Source organism: Lactuca virosa, chromosome 3, assembly GCF_052849685.1.
Source record: "Lactuca virosa cultivar CGN04683 chromosome 3, Lactuca_virosa_CGN04683_v6, whole genome shotgun sequence".
In the NCBI taxonomy this organism is placed as follows: Eukaryota; Viridiplantae; Streptophyta; class Magnoliopsida; order Asterales; family Asteraceae; genus Lactuca; species Lactuca virosa.
In genome coordinates, this window is record NC_136428.1 from 206385135 (window position 1) to 206399420 (window position 14286).

General features: G+C 40.2%; 1 non-coding gene across 1 annotated transcript; it reads right to left on the reverse strand.

Annotated features, from left to right (window-relative positions):
* Positions 1 to 12823: 12823 nt before the first annotated feature.
* LOC145168197 (small nucleolar RNA R71) lies at positions 12824 to 12930 on the reverse strand. The gene has a single exon (XR_013741768.1). It is a non-coding gene; the product is annotated as a small nucleolar RNA R71 (small nucleolar RNA).
* Between the last annotated feature and the right edge of the window lie 1356 nt (positions 12931 to 14286).

Here is a 14286-nt window from a genome sequence, read left to right on the forward strand (position 1 = left end):
CATGAAAAATAAGTATGATATATGGTTGCGGTACCTAGACTGCGGTCCCAGAACCATCTACCATAAGTAACTTTCAGTTAGAACCGCAACGGAGACCAAGGATGGTCTGCAGTATCTAACAATTCAAAAAGAATTGCGGGTTTGGATTCATCATTCCTAACATTTGCAGGAAGGTGTTAAGTTTTGTGGAGTCGAGCGCTTTTGTGAACAGATCAGCAATCTCTTCATGAGAATGAACAAAGATGAGTTCAATGTTACCTTTCAAGATGTGGTCTTTGATGAAGTGATACCGTAGTTTAATATGATTAGTCTTGGAGTGCTGAATTGGATTGTGAGAAATAGCAATAGCACTTTCAGAGTCACAATAGATCGGTGTCCGCAGCATTCTATATACTTAGTCCAATAATTGAGTTTTCATCCAAAGGACTTAAGAACAACAGCTGGCTGTGGCCACATACTCAGCTTCTGCGGTAGACAGAGATACACAGCTTTGTTTCCTTGATGACCAGCTGACGAGTCTTTCACCCAGAAATTGACATCCACCTGAAGTGCTTTTTCTATCTAGTTTGCATTCGGCATGATCCGCATCTGTGAATGCTTGAAGGCTGAAATCGTTGCCTGCGGGGTACCATAGACCAAGAGATTTGCTTCCTTTTAGGTACCGTAGTATCTGTTTGGTTGCGGTCATATGTGACACTTTTGGGTCAGCCTGATACCTTACACATACACAAGTTGCAAAGACAATGTATGGCCTGCTTGCGGTGAGGTACATCAAAGAGCCTATGATACCTCTATAAGTCTTGTGATCCACAGATTCACCTGAGGGATCAGCAGAGATCTTATAACCGAAGGCCATGGGGACCTTAGCCGAAGAACAGTTGTCCATAGAATATTTCTTTAACAGTTCAGTGGTGTATTTCTCTTGATGAATGAATATCCCTTGCGGAACTTGTTTCACTTGAAGTCCTAGAAAGAAGTTAATTTCTCTATTCATGCTCATTTTGAACTTGTTGGTCATGAGCTTAGCAAATTCATCCACCATTCCTTGATCAGTCGATCCGAAGATGATATCATCCACATATATTTGTACAAGCATAAGGTGGTTACCATTTGCTTTTCTAAATAACGTGGGGCCAATCACTCCTCTCTTGTACCCGGATGACACAAGGAATTCAGAAAGAGTCTCATACCATGCTCTTGGGGCTTGCTTCAGACCGTAGACTGCTTTTTCAAGCTTGTAGCAGTGGTCTAGGAATTCAACATTTTCAAAACCTGGAGGTTGCTGAAGATAAACCTCTTCTTTTAATTCCCCATTGAGAAATGCACTCTTAACGTCCATTTGGTGTACCTTGACGTTCTTGTGGGCTGCGTATGCTAGGAAGATCCGGATAGCTTCCATGCGTGCTACCGGAGCATACGTTTCATCGTAGTCTATGCCTTCAAGTTGATTATACCCCTTTGCAACTAGTCTTGCCTTGTTTCTGACTACCGCACCAGATTCATCCAGCTTGTTTTTGAACACCCATCTAGTGCCAACAATAGAGTGACCACGTGGCTTCGGAACGAGCTGCCAAACTTTGTTTCTTTGAAATTCTTCTAGCTCTTTTGCATTGCAGCTATCTAGTCAGGTTCAAGCAATGCTTCTTTGATCGTTCTGGGCTCTACCGAGGACATAAATGCTGTGTAGTGGCAGTGATCAGATAGGTCCTTGGAAGATCGAGTCTGGATACCTGCGGATGGGTTGCCAATGATTTGACCTGGTGGGTGGTCCTTCGTCCATACGTGCAGACGGGGCTGTAAATGATCAGCAGCTGCGGTAGAGGGAATATCTTGAATATCAGGAGAGTCTGTGGTTGGAGATGGCAGTTCCCCCTGGACTTGAGAACATCCTGCCGAGTCATCTTGGTTTGGAACGAGAATGGAGTTTTCTTGAACGGTTGGGAGAGGTTCCCCCTGGACTGCTGATGGGAGTTCCTCTAGAACCTGAGAAGGTTCCCCCTGGACTGCGGATGGGAGAGTGATAATCCTTGGATCGGTTCTCGTGTCAATGTTCTTTATGAGTTCATCATCCGAATCCGAAGATACGTTTGATGGTAATGATTCTCTCCGGATAGGAACTTGAGCAACATCAAGTACTGGAACCTCGACGGTTGTTGCTAGATCCGGAGTAGAGCTTTCCCCCTCAACCGGAGAGGTGGAAGTATTGAGAGAAGCGACTTCGGATAGAGATGGTCCAGAAACATCAGCGTGTTGTTGTTGAGCTGTGGGTGACACAAGAACTTCGGATAGTTTCGCCGTTTCAACAGGATCGAAAAGATCGTCATAATTGACTTCAACTAGATTTAAAGGACCTGAAGAGGCAGGATTATCGCTTTCCATGATTGCGGTGGTTTCAGTAGATGGAGGGGCGTTGCGGATGTGAGAATCATCAAATTTCACATCGAAGCTTTCAATGATCAGCCTTGTTTGTCTGATGAGCACTCGATAAGCAACCTTTTTAGTGGAATAACCAAGGAAGATGCCTTCATCAGACTTTGGTGCAAACTTGTTAAGCTGATCTCGGTTGTTGATCACGAAACATCTACACCCAAAGATATGAAAGAAGCGTACATTTGGCTTGCGGTTGTTAAGGCCCTCATATGGTGTTTTGTTGAGGCGTTTGCACACAATGCTTCGGTTTTGAACAAAGCATGCGGTTGCTACAGCTTCAGCCCAGAAGTAGAGAGGAAGGTGTGCGAAGTTGAGCATGGATCTGGCTGCTTCTACTAGTGTGCGGTTCCTTCTTTCTACTACTCCATTTTGTTGCGGTATGTAGGGAGCTGAGAACTTATGAGAGATGCCCTTGGACACCAAGAAACTGTTGAGAAGATGATTAGTGAACTCGGTTCCATTATCACTGCGGATACGTCTTACTGGAAGCTTGATCTGAAGTTCGATCTCTTTGATGAAGTTGATGAAAATCTGCGGTGTTTCTGATTTGAGTCTGAGGAAGAAGACCCATGTGAAGCGTGTAAAGTCATCTACTATAACCAGTATGTACTTCTTGTGATGGAGACTGGCTACGGTTGATGGACCGCAGAGATCAATGTGCAATAGCTCCAGTGGTTCAGAAATTGAAGAATCCATTACTAGAGGGTGACTTGCTTTGGACTGTTTACCATATTCACAAGCCGGACAGAGAGTATCGTTGCTGAATTTGAGAATAGGGAGACCTCTGACTAGTTCTCCTGTGACCAAGTTGTTGATGTACCTGAAGTTGAGATGAGCTAGCTTGCGGTGCCATAGCCAACTGACTTCGGATACGGTTTTGGATAGGAAGCACAACTGCGGTCTACCAATGATCAGAGAGACATCCAAAGGATACATGGTACCTTCGGATCGGGATTTGATCAGACACGTGTTCCTATCACTTGTCATTACGTAGCAAAATTGATCATCAAATTCAACTCGATGTCCTGCTTTACATAGTTGGCCAACACTGATGAGATTGTGTTTAAGGATTTCTACATAAGCAACCTTCTGAATAGAAAAGTTCCCCGTAGTGAGAACACCGTAACCTCGGATGATTCCATTCGCATTGTTGCCGAATGTAACATTTCCACCATTGCATATTGGCCTGAAATCCCGAAGGTATTCTAACCTTCCGGTCATGTGCAAGGAGCAGGCACTGTCAATTAACCATTCTTCTTCTTGTTCCTCCTTGCACAAATCCTGAGAATTACACGGTTAGTTTAGGCATCCAAACTAGTTTGGAGCCTGGGGCAATTGGTGAATTTTTGAAAGATGCATGGACCGAGGTTGCAGGGATGGGTCTCTTGTCAACTTTTATTCCTAGTCCTGGGTGTTTGTGCAGATTTGGAGTGTTGTGAGTTTTTGAAAAAGTACTACGTTTCTGACTCTGACTAGATTTGACATAGGATGAATCTTTTTGGCAACTACACTGACATTTGCAAAAGGATTTTTTGTCATTGGATCTGACATTATGCTTGGTCAGCGGTCCATAGGATGAATTGGACTTGTTACCGGTCCGCGGTTGAAAATATCTGACATGAGTGTTGTTTGGTTTCTGAAAAGTTTGTTTTGAACAAGGTTTAGCACGTGCAAATCTTTGAGTCCCTTTTGGTGGATTTGGTAGGATACCCTTCCATTTGTTGAAATTTTGACGTGACTTTAAAAGTGTTGGAGTGGGTAAAATACCTTTCCATTTAGGATCATTTGAGGAGTAGACCTGAAAACCATTGTTTCGAAAAGACTGAACACCCTTTTGGGTTGTGTCAGAAGAAGTAGGAATGACTTTCGAAGCTGGACTTTCCTTTTTGTTTGTTTTCTGGAAATGAGAGTTTTTTGAAAAGTAGTGTGAGAAAACAAATTTTTCTGGACTCTTGGACTTTGGAAATCTGACATGTTTCTTGTTTTTCGAAAAAGTTTGTCTAGTTGTGCCTCGAGATCTAATTTCTTCTTTGAAGGACTTTTTGGCCAAAGATTTTGGTGAACCGCAGTCATTGTTGTTCAACTGCGGTTTCTTGGAATTTTTAGAATGATTTTGAAAACGTGGGCTTGAGTCATCCGAACTTGAAGATTCTAGGGTTTGTGAGCATTGACCCACTTCAAAGTTCTCTATAGGTAATTCATGATGAATCGCCTGAAGGGTCACGGTTCCTTTTACTGAGGACTGCGGTAGTGAAGATTTGACTACTGCAGAGTAAGTCTTAGTTTGGACTTCAGTGGGACATTTGTGGGACTTTTGACTACAGTGTGAGACACTGCGGTCTGAGGACAGAGATGGAAAATTTTTCGAGACTTCGGGGCCCTCAATGACAATTTCTTCATCAACCACGGATGAGGTTTGAGAATTTGGGTAAATGGTGCCACAGATAGGAATTTGATCACATGTGTGACCCAAAACCTCAGGCACAATTTCCTCAATGACACAATTATTGCTTAGACTATGTAGTCTACCGAAGTGAGTTTTGATGTCTTCGGGAAAAGTCTTCTCATTGACTGGGAAATGAAATTCTCGGTCTGGAGGGACATACAGTCTGTCTTTATTGAACCGGGGTGAGGAATCCATTGCGGTAGGATATCCATTCGACCAACCCCAATTGTATGTATTGTCCACGGTTCCATTGTTTACCAAATTTTCAATAGCTTCACTTTCATTAAACAATTTTTCAATTAAGAGATTTAAGCGTACAATTTCACTCTGAGCTAAATCTCTCTGGTTCAAAGCTATCTCTAATTGGGTTTCACTCAACATTCTTGCATCTTTTTCTAACTCTAGGTCCTTCTCTAACATAGCCATTTTGAGTCTTTTTTTATCCAGTCGTCCTCTCACGTGGAACATCTCTTGGGATGCAATGTTCTTCTCATCTAAGGCTTTGTTATAGTCTGTAAGGACGACAGCACACGTGTCATTAAGATCATCTATGTAGGGCTGACAGTCATGCATGCTATAGTTTAGAGTTTGGATCATAAGTTTTACCTGTTCGACGATGCTTAGAGTTCCATCCTTTGCCATATAGCAGTAGTTCTTTTCCAGCTCTGTAGACCCATCATCATCCGCAGTTGCCACCATGCAGATTTTCCCTTTTCCTTTGACACTGCTGATGGCTTCATCTTCGTCTCCGGATGACCAAACTTGATGGTCTCTTTTGACATGAGCTACGTATGCCCTTGCCTTTTCCTTATCTTCCAACTCTTGAGCCATTCTAAGGTAGAATGCTCTGTCTTTTACTACATTGGTCTTACAATCTCTTGCAAAGTGATTCTCTTTGTTGCATTTGTGACAAATTACAACATTAGTCTTGTCTTCTGAGGGAGTACCGGAGTCAGTGGTTTGAGGAGACTGCGGTACCTCCTTTGGTTGATTAATTTGAGATTGCGGTGGTGGATGAGAGCTTTTGGAATATCGAGAATGGTTATTCTGGGAACCGAAGTTACGGTTGAATGGAGGTTTGTTGAACTGTTGATTCTTGCGGAAGGAAGGAGGTGGTAGACGGTTGAACTGTTGACTAACCAGAGCAATAGCCTTCTGAAATTCTTCTTCATCATCATACTCTGAGTCAGCTTCGTATGACTGCAGTAGAGTGTCATACGAGGGAGAGTAGAGTGACTGCGGTGGGGCTTGTGCTATGAGAGCAAGTGGTCCTCCGAAGTCAGCACAGTCTTTGAGTACGGTGGATTCTTCTGCTTGCAGCTCTCCATAGAGCTTGTAGAGTGACAAAGAGTGAATCTTTCTATCGCCTTGGACTATCATCTTAGCCGTAGTCCAATATCTTCCCAAACCATTAAGAAACTGAAGATTTGTTTCATGGTTACTGCGGATGGTGCCCGCATTGGATAACTTGGTGACTATCAGGTTGAACCTTTTGAAGGAGTCTTCCAAACTTTCGCTAGTATGAGCTTTGAATTTGTTGAACTCATTGAGTGCGGTAGTAAGTTTCTTGTCTTGTGCTTGTTCTGAGCCTTCGTACAAATTCTTGAGAACTTCCCAGATCTCTTTTGCTGATTTGTAATTTATGATAATATCGAAGTTGTCAGGAGCAACTCCACAGGAGATTTCATAAAAAGCAACAGCATCATTTTCCATTTTATCGAGATCATCCTTGGTGGGACGGTTCATGACTAGTTGACCTCCTCCTAGTCTGGTTGTAGCGCCATCAGTCTGGACTGGTGTAAGGACTGGGATATGTGGTCCTTCTTCTACGGATCGCCAGACATCTCTACCAAGTCTCCTTAAGTATCTTTCCATTCTTTGTGACCATTGATGATATTCATTTGCTACCAGTATTGGGGCTCGGTTAGAACCACCAACACTTTTGGAAACATTCAGGGATAACGATTGTGCCATTTTTGAAGTTTTTTTAAGAAATGAGCTTCAGTGGTATAGAAGGCCCTTTGAAAATCAGAGCTCCGTTTTCAAAAAGCAACCACTATGGCTCTGATACCAATTGTTGAGAGAAAAACTTAGAGACACACTTGAACAAACGTTAGAACAAGTGTATTGTGGAATAGTTAATCTCGAAGGATCTAAAAGCTCAACAATAATATTAATAAGTTAGAATTAGATAGTTAGAGAGTTAGTTGCGGAAAGTAAAGAAATAGAAATGACAACAATTGTTATATCAAGTATACACATAAGTTGATTTATAACAAGGAATGCATTCAAACCGAGTTAATAAGGAAGATCAAACTTAGTGATTAAGTCACGAAAGACTTGCTCAGAAGAGAGGTTATAATCAGTTGTATTCTAGTAATATTTGAGAGTAAGAAGTGGTGCGTAGTAAGATAGAGAGATAGAAAGAATAACTTGAGAAGTGTATTCAGAATAGATAGATGCGTAAGTTATCTGTCTTAGATACAAGAGAATGAGCTCTATTTATAGAGACTCAAGAAGTACACTAGATTACATCTCTAAGAGTAGCCATGCAAGGCATACTGGACAATAGAGAGTATCATAATAAAGACAAGTAAAGTAATCTAGTTAAGTGACTGCGGTAGGTAGACTCCGGATTCGGTTGCTGATGAAGGAGCTTGACTGCGGGTGCTGGATGGCTGCGGTAGCTGAAGAGGTTGCGGTAGCTGAAGTTCAAGAGGGTCACTTTTTATGATTCAACATCCATCTTTTTAATTATATGTTTTGCATAGCATACAATGAGGGCATTGTATGTAATAAGTGTAGGGTAGGGGGTAGAAAAAGTAAATTGCTAGAAAAGTAGTAAATTTAAAAAAAAATTGAAATAATAATCTAAAAATTAATCTAGTAATAATTTGAACTTAAGTTGCTAGTGTTGTGTGGGATGATCCGATGAGAGCTCAAATGTTTAGTTGAGCCAATATATGTTATAGTGCATTTGTGGCCTCCTTTATTCTAGTGAAATCATGGGACAAAAACACAACCCCGCTTAGTTTGAGGGATGCAATATGTTTAGCAGCCTGTACTTGAAATGTATCCATGAAAAGTAATATCTTTAACCAATAAAGGTTGAGTTAAGCGCCCCTGCTTAAGCATGTAGGTTTTGAGTGGAAAAAGTGAGATATTTATATAAAAAAAAGAGAGAAATTACCAAAAAGTGAAAAGTTGAACAATTTTTGGAGCTATAGAAGTATCAAAGTTTGAAGATCAAAGATCAAAAATTCTGAAGAAATATAAAAAGTTGAAGATTCCAAGAATTACACAAAAAGGAGGTGAATTCGAAGAAATCAAATATCAAATTTCGAAGAAATGAAGAATTCAAGAGCTCCATAGTATGGTATCTAAAAAAGTTGTAATTATCTAGATTATGTATGCTTTGGTAGCTTTACAAAAATACCTTGAGGTTAAAAAGATTTTATGCGGATGGATTCGGAGGGATGCATAAAATGAGCATTGTTCAAAAGAAGTGGGCGAGTGTTTATGAGGATTGTGAGTATTTAGAATTGAGGGGGGTTACTTAGGAAACATTTTAGACACAAATACACGCGTTGAGGTCTTTTACTGAAACTGCAATCCCGGCCACTCCCGATGTCGGCCATCACACCAATACTCACTGAGAGATTCACGTACGATACTCCAATACTGAAAACTCCACCCAGCGTGAAAATCAGATAATCCCTTATCATCACTCCTGTCTGAAGTCCTGCTGACTCCCATCCGCCTTTCCGGATGAACCAAGACCATCCTGGTCTCTACTGATCTACCATTATCCGAAATACCGGTTCCCCACCGGTTACCGAACGTAAGAACAATCCCTCACTCGCTCTCAGCGACTTCTGAAGATACTACGACTACCTATACTGCTCTGCCAACCTAGTGATATTGCCATATTTACACATGTTTTTAGGCAATATTTAAGTACATTTTTATATATATTTTGGTTATTTGCATAGAATAATGGTACTTATAAGGTTAAATTATATTTTGCAGCCAAAAAGAAGACATTTTGAAGAAAAGGGACTAAAAGCGTTAAAGAATGGAACTTTGGAGGTTAAAGGCTTGAAGGACAAGAAAGTTAGAAAAATGCGTACTCACGAGGTGAGTATTAGAAGATTCACGAGGTGAGTATTAGAAGATTCACAAGGTGAGTATGGCCTTCTAGAAGATAAACATCGCGGATCAGGAATCCGTGTAGAATACGGATACTTACGGATTCACGAGGTGAACTTTGAATATTCATGAGGTGAACCGGGCAAAATTCAAAACTATATATATATCCTTGATCCTTACGACTTTAAAAAGGTTGGCTGGCTTAGAGAGGTTCCAGAAGTCAAAAATCAGAGAGAAAGAAGGCCTGGAAGTTGGTTTTAACACCAAGGAAGAAGAAGTTCATAATTTGATTCATAGTTTGGTACTCTTAAACATGCTTTTGATTATGGATTGTGTTTGTTTATTTGCTAGGATGTCCAGCTAAATCTAGCTGCTTCTGTTAGCTAGATGAAGCTGGAACTCATGGTTTTATTTAATTAAACTAGACTTTGCTTGTTGGTTATGTATTGTGTTTGATTGGTTTACCTAGCATGCTTGACTTGTTAATTTAATTGCTTAAACTTCTAATTCTGTGTAGTTAATGACCATTATTCTACATGAATTTGAACACCTAGTAATTTAGTGAACATTAGATTATTAGAGCTAAGATCAAACCAATCTTAGTTAAGAACTTGAATTATGAATTAGGCTGTGCTAGAGAACTCATATTATGACCATAATTGTGTTTATCAAATCAATCTTACATAGCTCCAATCCATTAAATAATTGATTATGTGTTAGCTATTGTATGACCATACATAGATCTACATGAATTAGTTAATATTAGTAAATTCAGACCTAAATTGCTAATACTGTTTTAATTGGTAACCAACAGTAATTGTCATGACTAATTTATAAACCATTGAGTGAAATCGGATTCGAACTAACAGAAGTGTTTTGTTTATTGATTGAATTGTGTTAAGAATTAAGTTCATCTAAACTTGCAAAATTAGATAAAACCCCGTCCTTAATTAGAAATTAGGTTAATTTAATAGTAAGTAAATTAATTAGTTAAAACCTTCCTTGTGATCGACACCCGACTTACCCAAACTATTTTATAATTTGACTAGGTACACTGCCTAGGTGCATTTTAGTTAGTTAAGTAGTTAGGTTATAAATTTAAAATTAGGTGTAGCTATTTGCACGCATCACCTAGCTACTCTGGCTCTAAAAGATCTGGGATCCTCGATCCCCTACCTTAACCCTAAGGTCTCTACCAGGTCCCACCTGCTGCTATAAGTACACGGGCCTCGCCCACGGGTCTCACCCAACTATACTTCGATGCATCCTCTCCCGCAAGCCTCACCTATCCAGGCTATGCAGGCCCACTCCTCCTCTAATCTCAACTTGCTATCCTTTCCTGATTCTTATCATGCTAACTCGGAGATACGGGCCCCCGCCCACACTCCGCGAGCTACGAGATACGGGCCCCCGCCCACACTCCGTTAACTAGGAGATACGGGCCCCCACCCACACTCCGCTAACTAGGAGATACGGGCCCCCCGCCCACACTCCGCTAACTAAGCTGCCTGATATTGCCATATTTATACATATTTCTAGGCAATATTTATTTACATTTTTATTGATATTTTGGTTATTTGGATGGAATTATGGTACTTATAAGGATAAATTGTTATTTGTAGTCAAAGTAGAAGCATTTTTGAAAGAAAGGGACCAGAATTGACAATACTTGGAACATTGGAGACTTGGAGTACAAAAGTTGAAGAAATTCACGGATTTAACTGATGTCACGACGTGAACTAGAAGGACACGACGTGGCATGAGTATTCCAGAAGATAAGTATACGCGAAGCACGAATCCTTGCCCGATACGGATAACTTTCAAATCACGACGTGGAGCTTCCTGCCACGATGTGAATCACGGCTTTCGGGAAAAGTATATAAACTCTTGGCCATTAAGATTGAAAAAACTTTTGGCTGATAGAAGGAAGACCTGGAGACGATTTTCAGAGAAAAAGAAGTTCTGGAATAGGGTTTCAACACCAAGGAAGAAGAAGTTCATACTTTGATTCATAGTTTGGTACACTTTATTATGTTTTTTATTATGGATTTTGTTTGCTTAGTTTCTAGGATGTCCAGCTAAATCTAGCTGCTTCTGTTAGCTAGATGAAGCTGGAACTCATGGAGTATTTACTTTAGCTTTGAATTACTAGTTGGTTAAGACTTGTGTTGGATTGATTTTACCTAGCATGTTTGTTTTAGTAGTTGATTGCTTTGATGTCTTATTCTGTGTAGTTGATGACCATCAAATTACATAAATTAGAATACCTGGTAATTTAGTGAATATTAAATTATTGGAGCTAGGATTAAACCAATCTTAGTTAAGCAATTAATTATTAAATTAGGCTGTGTTAGAGAACTCAAATTATGACTGTAATTGTGTTTTATCAAACCAATCTTACATAGCTCCAATTCCATTTAATAATTGTTTCTGTGTTAACTATTGTGTGACCATACATAGATTTACATGAATTGATTAAAGTTAGTAGATTTAGAACTAAATTGCTAATACTATCTTAATTGGTAACCAACAGTAATTGTTATAGCTAATTTATAATCCATTGAGTGAAAGCGGATTCGAACTAACAGAAGTGTTTGTTTATTGATTGAGTTTGTGTTAAAGAATTAAGTTCATCTAAACTTGCAAATTAGATAAAACCCTTCCTTTGTTAATAATTAGGTTAATTTAATAGTAAGTAGATTAATTAGTCAATATCGTTCCCTGTGATCGACACCCGACTTACCCAAAGCTATACTATAGTCTGACTAGGTACATTGCCTAGGTGCAATTAGTTAGTTAAGGTAGTTAGGTTATAAATATAAAATTAGGTGTAACTATTTGTACGCATCAAGTTTTTGGCGCCGTTGTCGGGCAACGGCTTAGTAATTGCTAATTTATTTGCTTTAAATTAATCGATCCTTTTTGTGGGGTAAAACCTGCAAAGAGTTATTTTTTTCAATTTAATTTTTTTTTCTTCATTACAGAACTCACGACGTGAGCTTTACAGGCTCACGACGTGAATCCTGTGATCCCCGTTTTTCTTAGTTTTTAGTTTGTCTTTCTTAGTTCAGTTTTACGTTTTTTTTTATTTTGTTTATCTTGCAGAAGTACATGACCAGAGGGTCCAACACACCTTTGGTGCCACCCCTTGAAGATCCAGAGTCTGCCCTTCACAAAAAGAAAGATAAGAACGCGAAAGAAGATCACACACCAAAGAAGACACCCTTACAAGAACTCAAGTCAGTGTTCTCAAAGAAGTCGGGGAAGAAAACGGGAGACTTAAGTTCATCTTCAAAGGACACGAGCAAAGTAGAGAGCATCGATCAAATACCGATCCCAAACGAATCCGAATACGAATCTGAGACCGAGTTTGGACTATTTACAAGTGAACCCGAAGACGAGCAAAGAGACGAGATGGCAAACATTGAAGAAATGTCCATGGGAGCTTATAAGAAGCGAATTCGAGACGATTTTGGTCCCGGTTTAGTACAACCCGTGATTCCTGCCACTGTCACATTCGAGCTTAAGGGACATATCCTCACTGCACTTAAAGATGTACCATTTTATGGGAAGGATCATGAGGATGCATTTAAGCATCTAGATGAGGTCAACGATATTGCTGACTACTTCAATGTCCCGAATGTCAATAGAGATACCATCTTACTAAGGATGCTACCAGTCACTTTCAAAGGAGCTGCAAAAGACTGGTTGAAAGCACTTCCTCCTGGTACAATCACTAGTTGGGCTTAAATGCGTGAGCAATTTCTAGATCAGTTTTGACCACCTTCCAAGATACCTAAACTCAAGAAGGCAATAGCCAACTTTGAGCAACAACCGGGGGAGTCATTATACGAGGCATGGGAGCGTTCCAAAGGATTGATAAGAAATTGTCCTCAACATGATCTTAATGTTCAACAAGAGATGTCTATTTTCTATGATGGGGTCAATGTTATGACAAGGCAACTCCTTGATTCTCAAGGGCCACTGACAAAGAAGAATCCAAGGGAGGTCAAGGAGTTAGTTGAAGAATTCGCAAAACACTCTCGTGAGTACCACAACCCAAGACAAGATGGAGCAAAAGGCAGTGGGGGTGCACATTCTGAAGAGATGGCTGCTATGATGGCAATGCTCAATACTATGGACCGGAGATTGACCCAAATGGACCAATCAATTCATGCAATAAGAGTTGGATGTGAGAGATGCAGCGGGCCACACTTGACTAAAGATTGCCATTTGGATGAATATGGGAACAGGAAGGCTCAAGTTTGCTACTCGAGTGGGGACAAGTATGATGAAGACTGGAGGAAACCAAAGAAAGAGTGGCTGCCTTATAATGAATACAAGAAGCAAAAGGAAGAGAAATTTAAGCAGACAGGCCGAGGCTTCTATCAAAAAGAGCAACCACCAGCCGAGAACAAAGTAAACTTGGAAAATATTTTGACCCGATTTATGGAAGCATCCGAGAAAAGGCATGATGATACCGATGCAGTGCTAAAAGAACACATGAATATAATGAAAGAACAGCACAAAATGATGATTGACCAGCAAGCTTCATTAAGAAATCATCAAGCATCGATTCATAGTTTAGAAGTCCAAGTTGGTCAACTCACTACTTTGGTGAACAACAAATTATCCCCACAACTTCCCGAAAAGAAAGCTCAACCTCATGTTATGGCTATTGATACTGAAGAAGAGGTAATATCTGAGTTTTTGGAGGAACTAGAGGTGGAACCAAAGCAGCCCGATCCAAAGACGAAGAAACCGAAGCTCGAAAATGAAGATGTTGCTGAATTATCATATCCACGTCGTGAGCCCGCTATGCTCACGATGTGGACCCGGTCTGAAACAGTCCAAATTCCATTCCGGCTTACCGACCGCCTTTGCCGTTTCCATCCCGAGCTAATCTCAGTCCACTGGAAAGAGAACATCTGGAGTTTATCAAGCAAGTAAAGGGTATTCCTATTAATACTCCTTTTATAGATTCACTATCCAAAATTCCAGAATACGCGAAGTTCCTACAAGATCTTGTAAACACTCGTTAGCAACTAAAGAAAAATTCTAAGGTCATTCTTAGTGAACAAAGCTCAAGAGCTGTATTGGGAGAGTTTCCTAAGAAGATGGGAGATCCTGTCCGCCTCACTCTTCCATGTGAGTTTGGTAACAATTTGAAGACTTATGCTTTAGCCGATTCCGGGGCTAGCATAAATTTGATGCCATTTTCATTCTATCAAAAGCTGAACATTCAGAAAATGAAGGCTAAA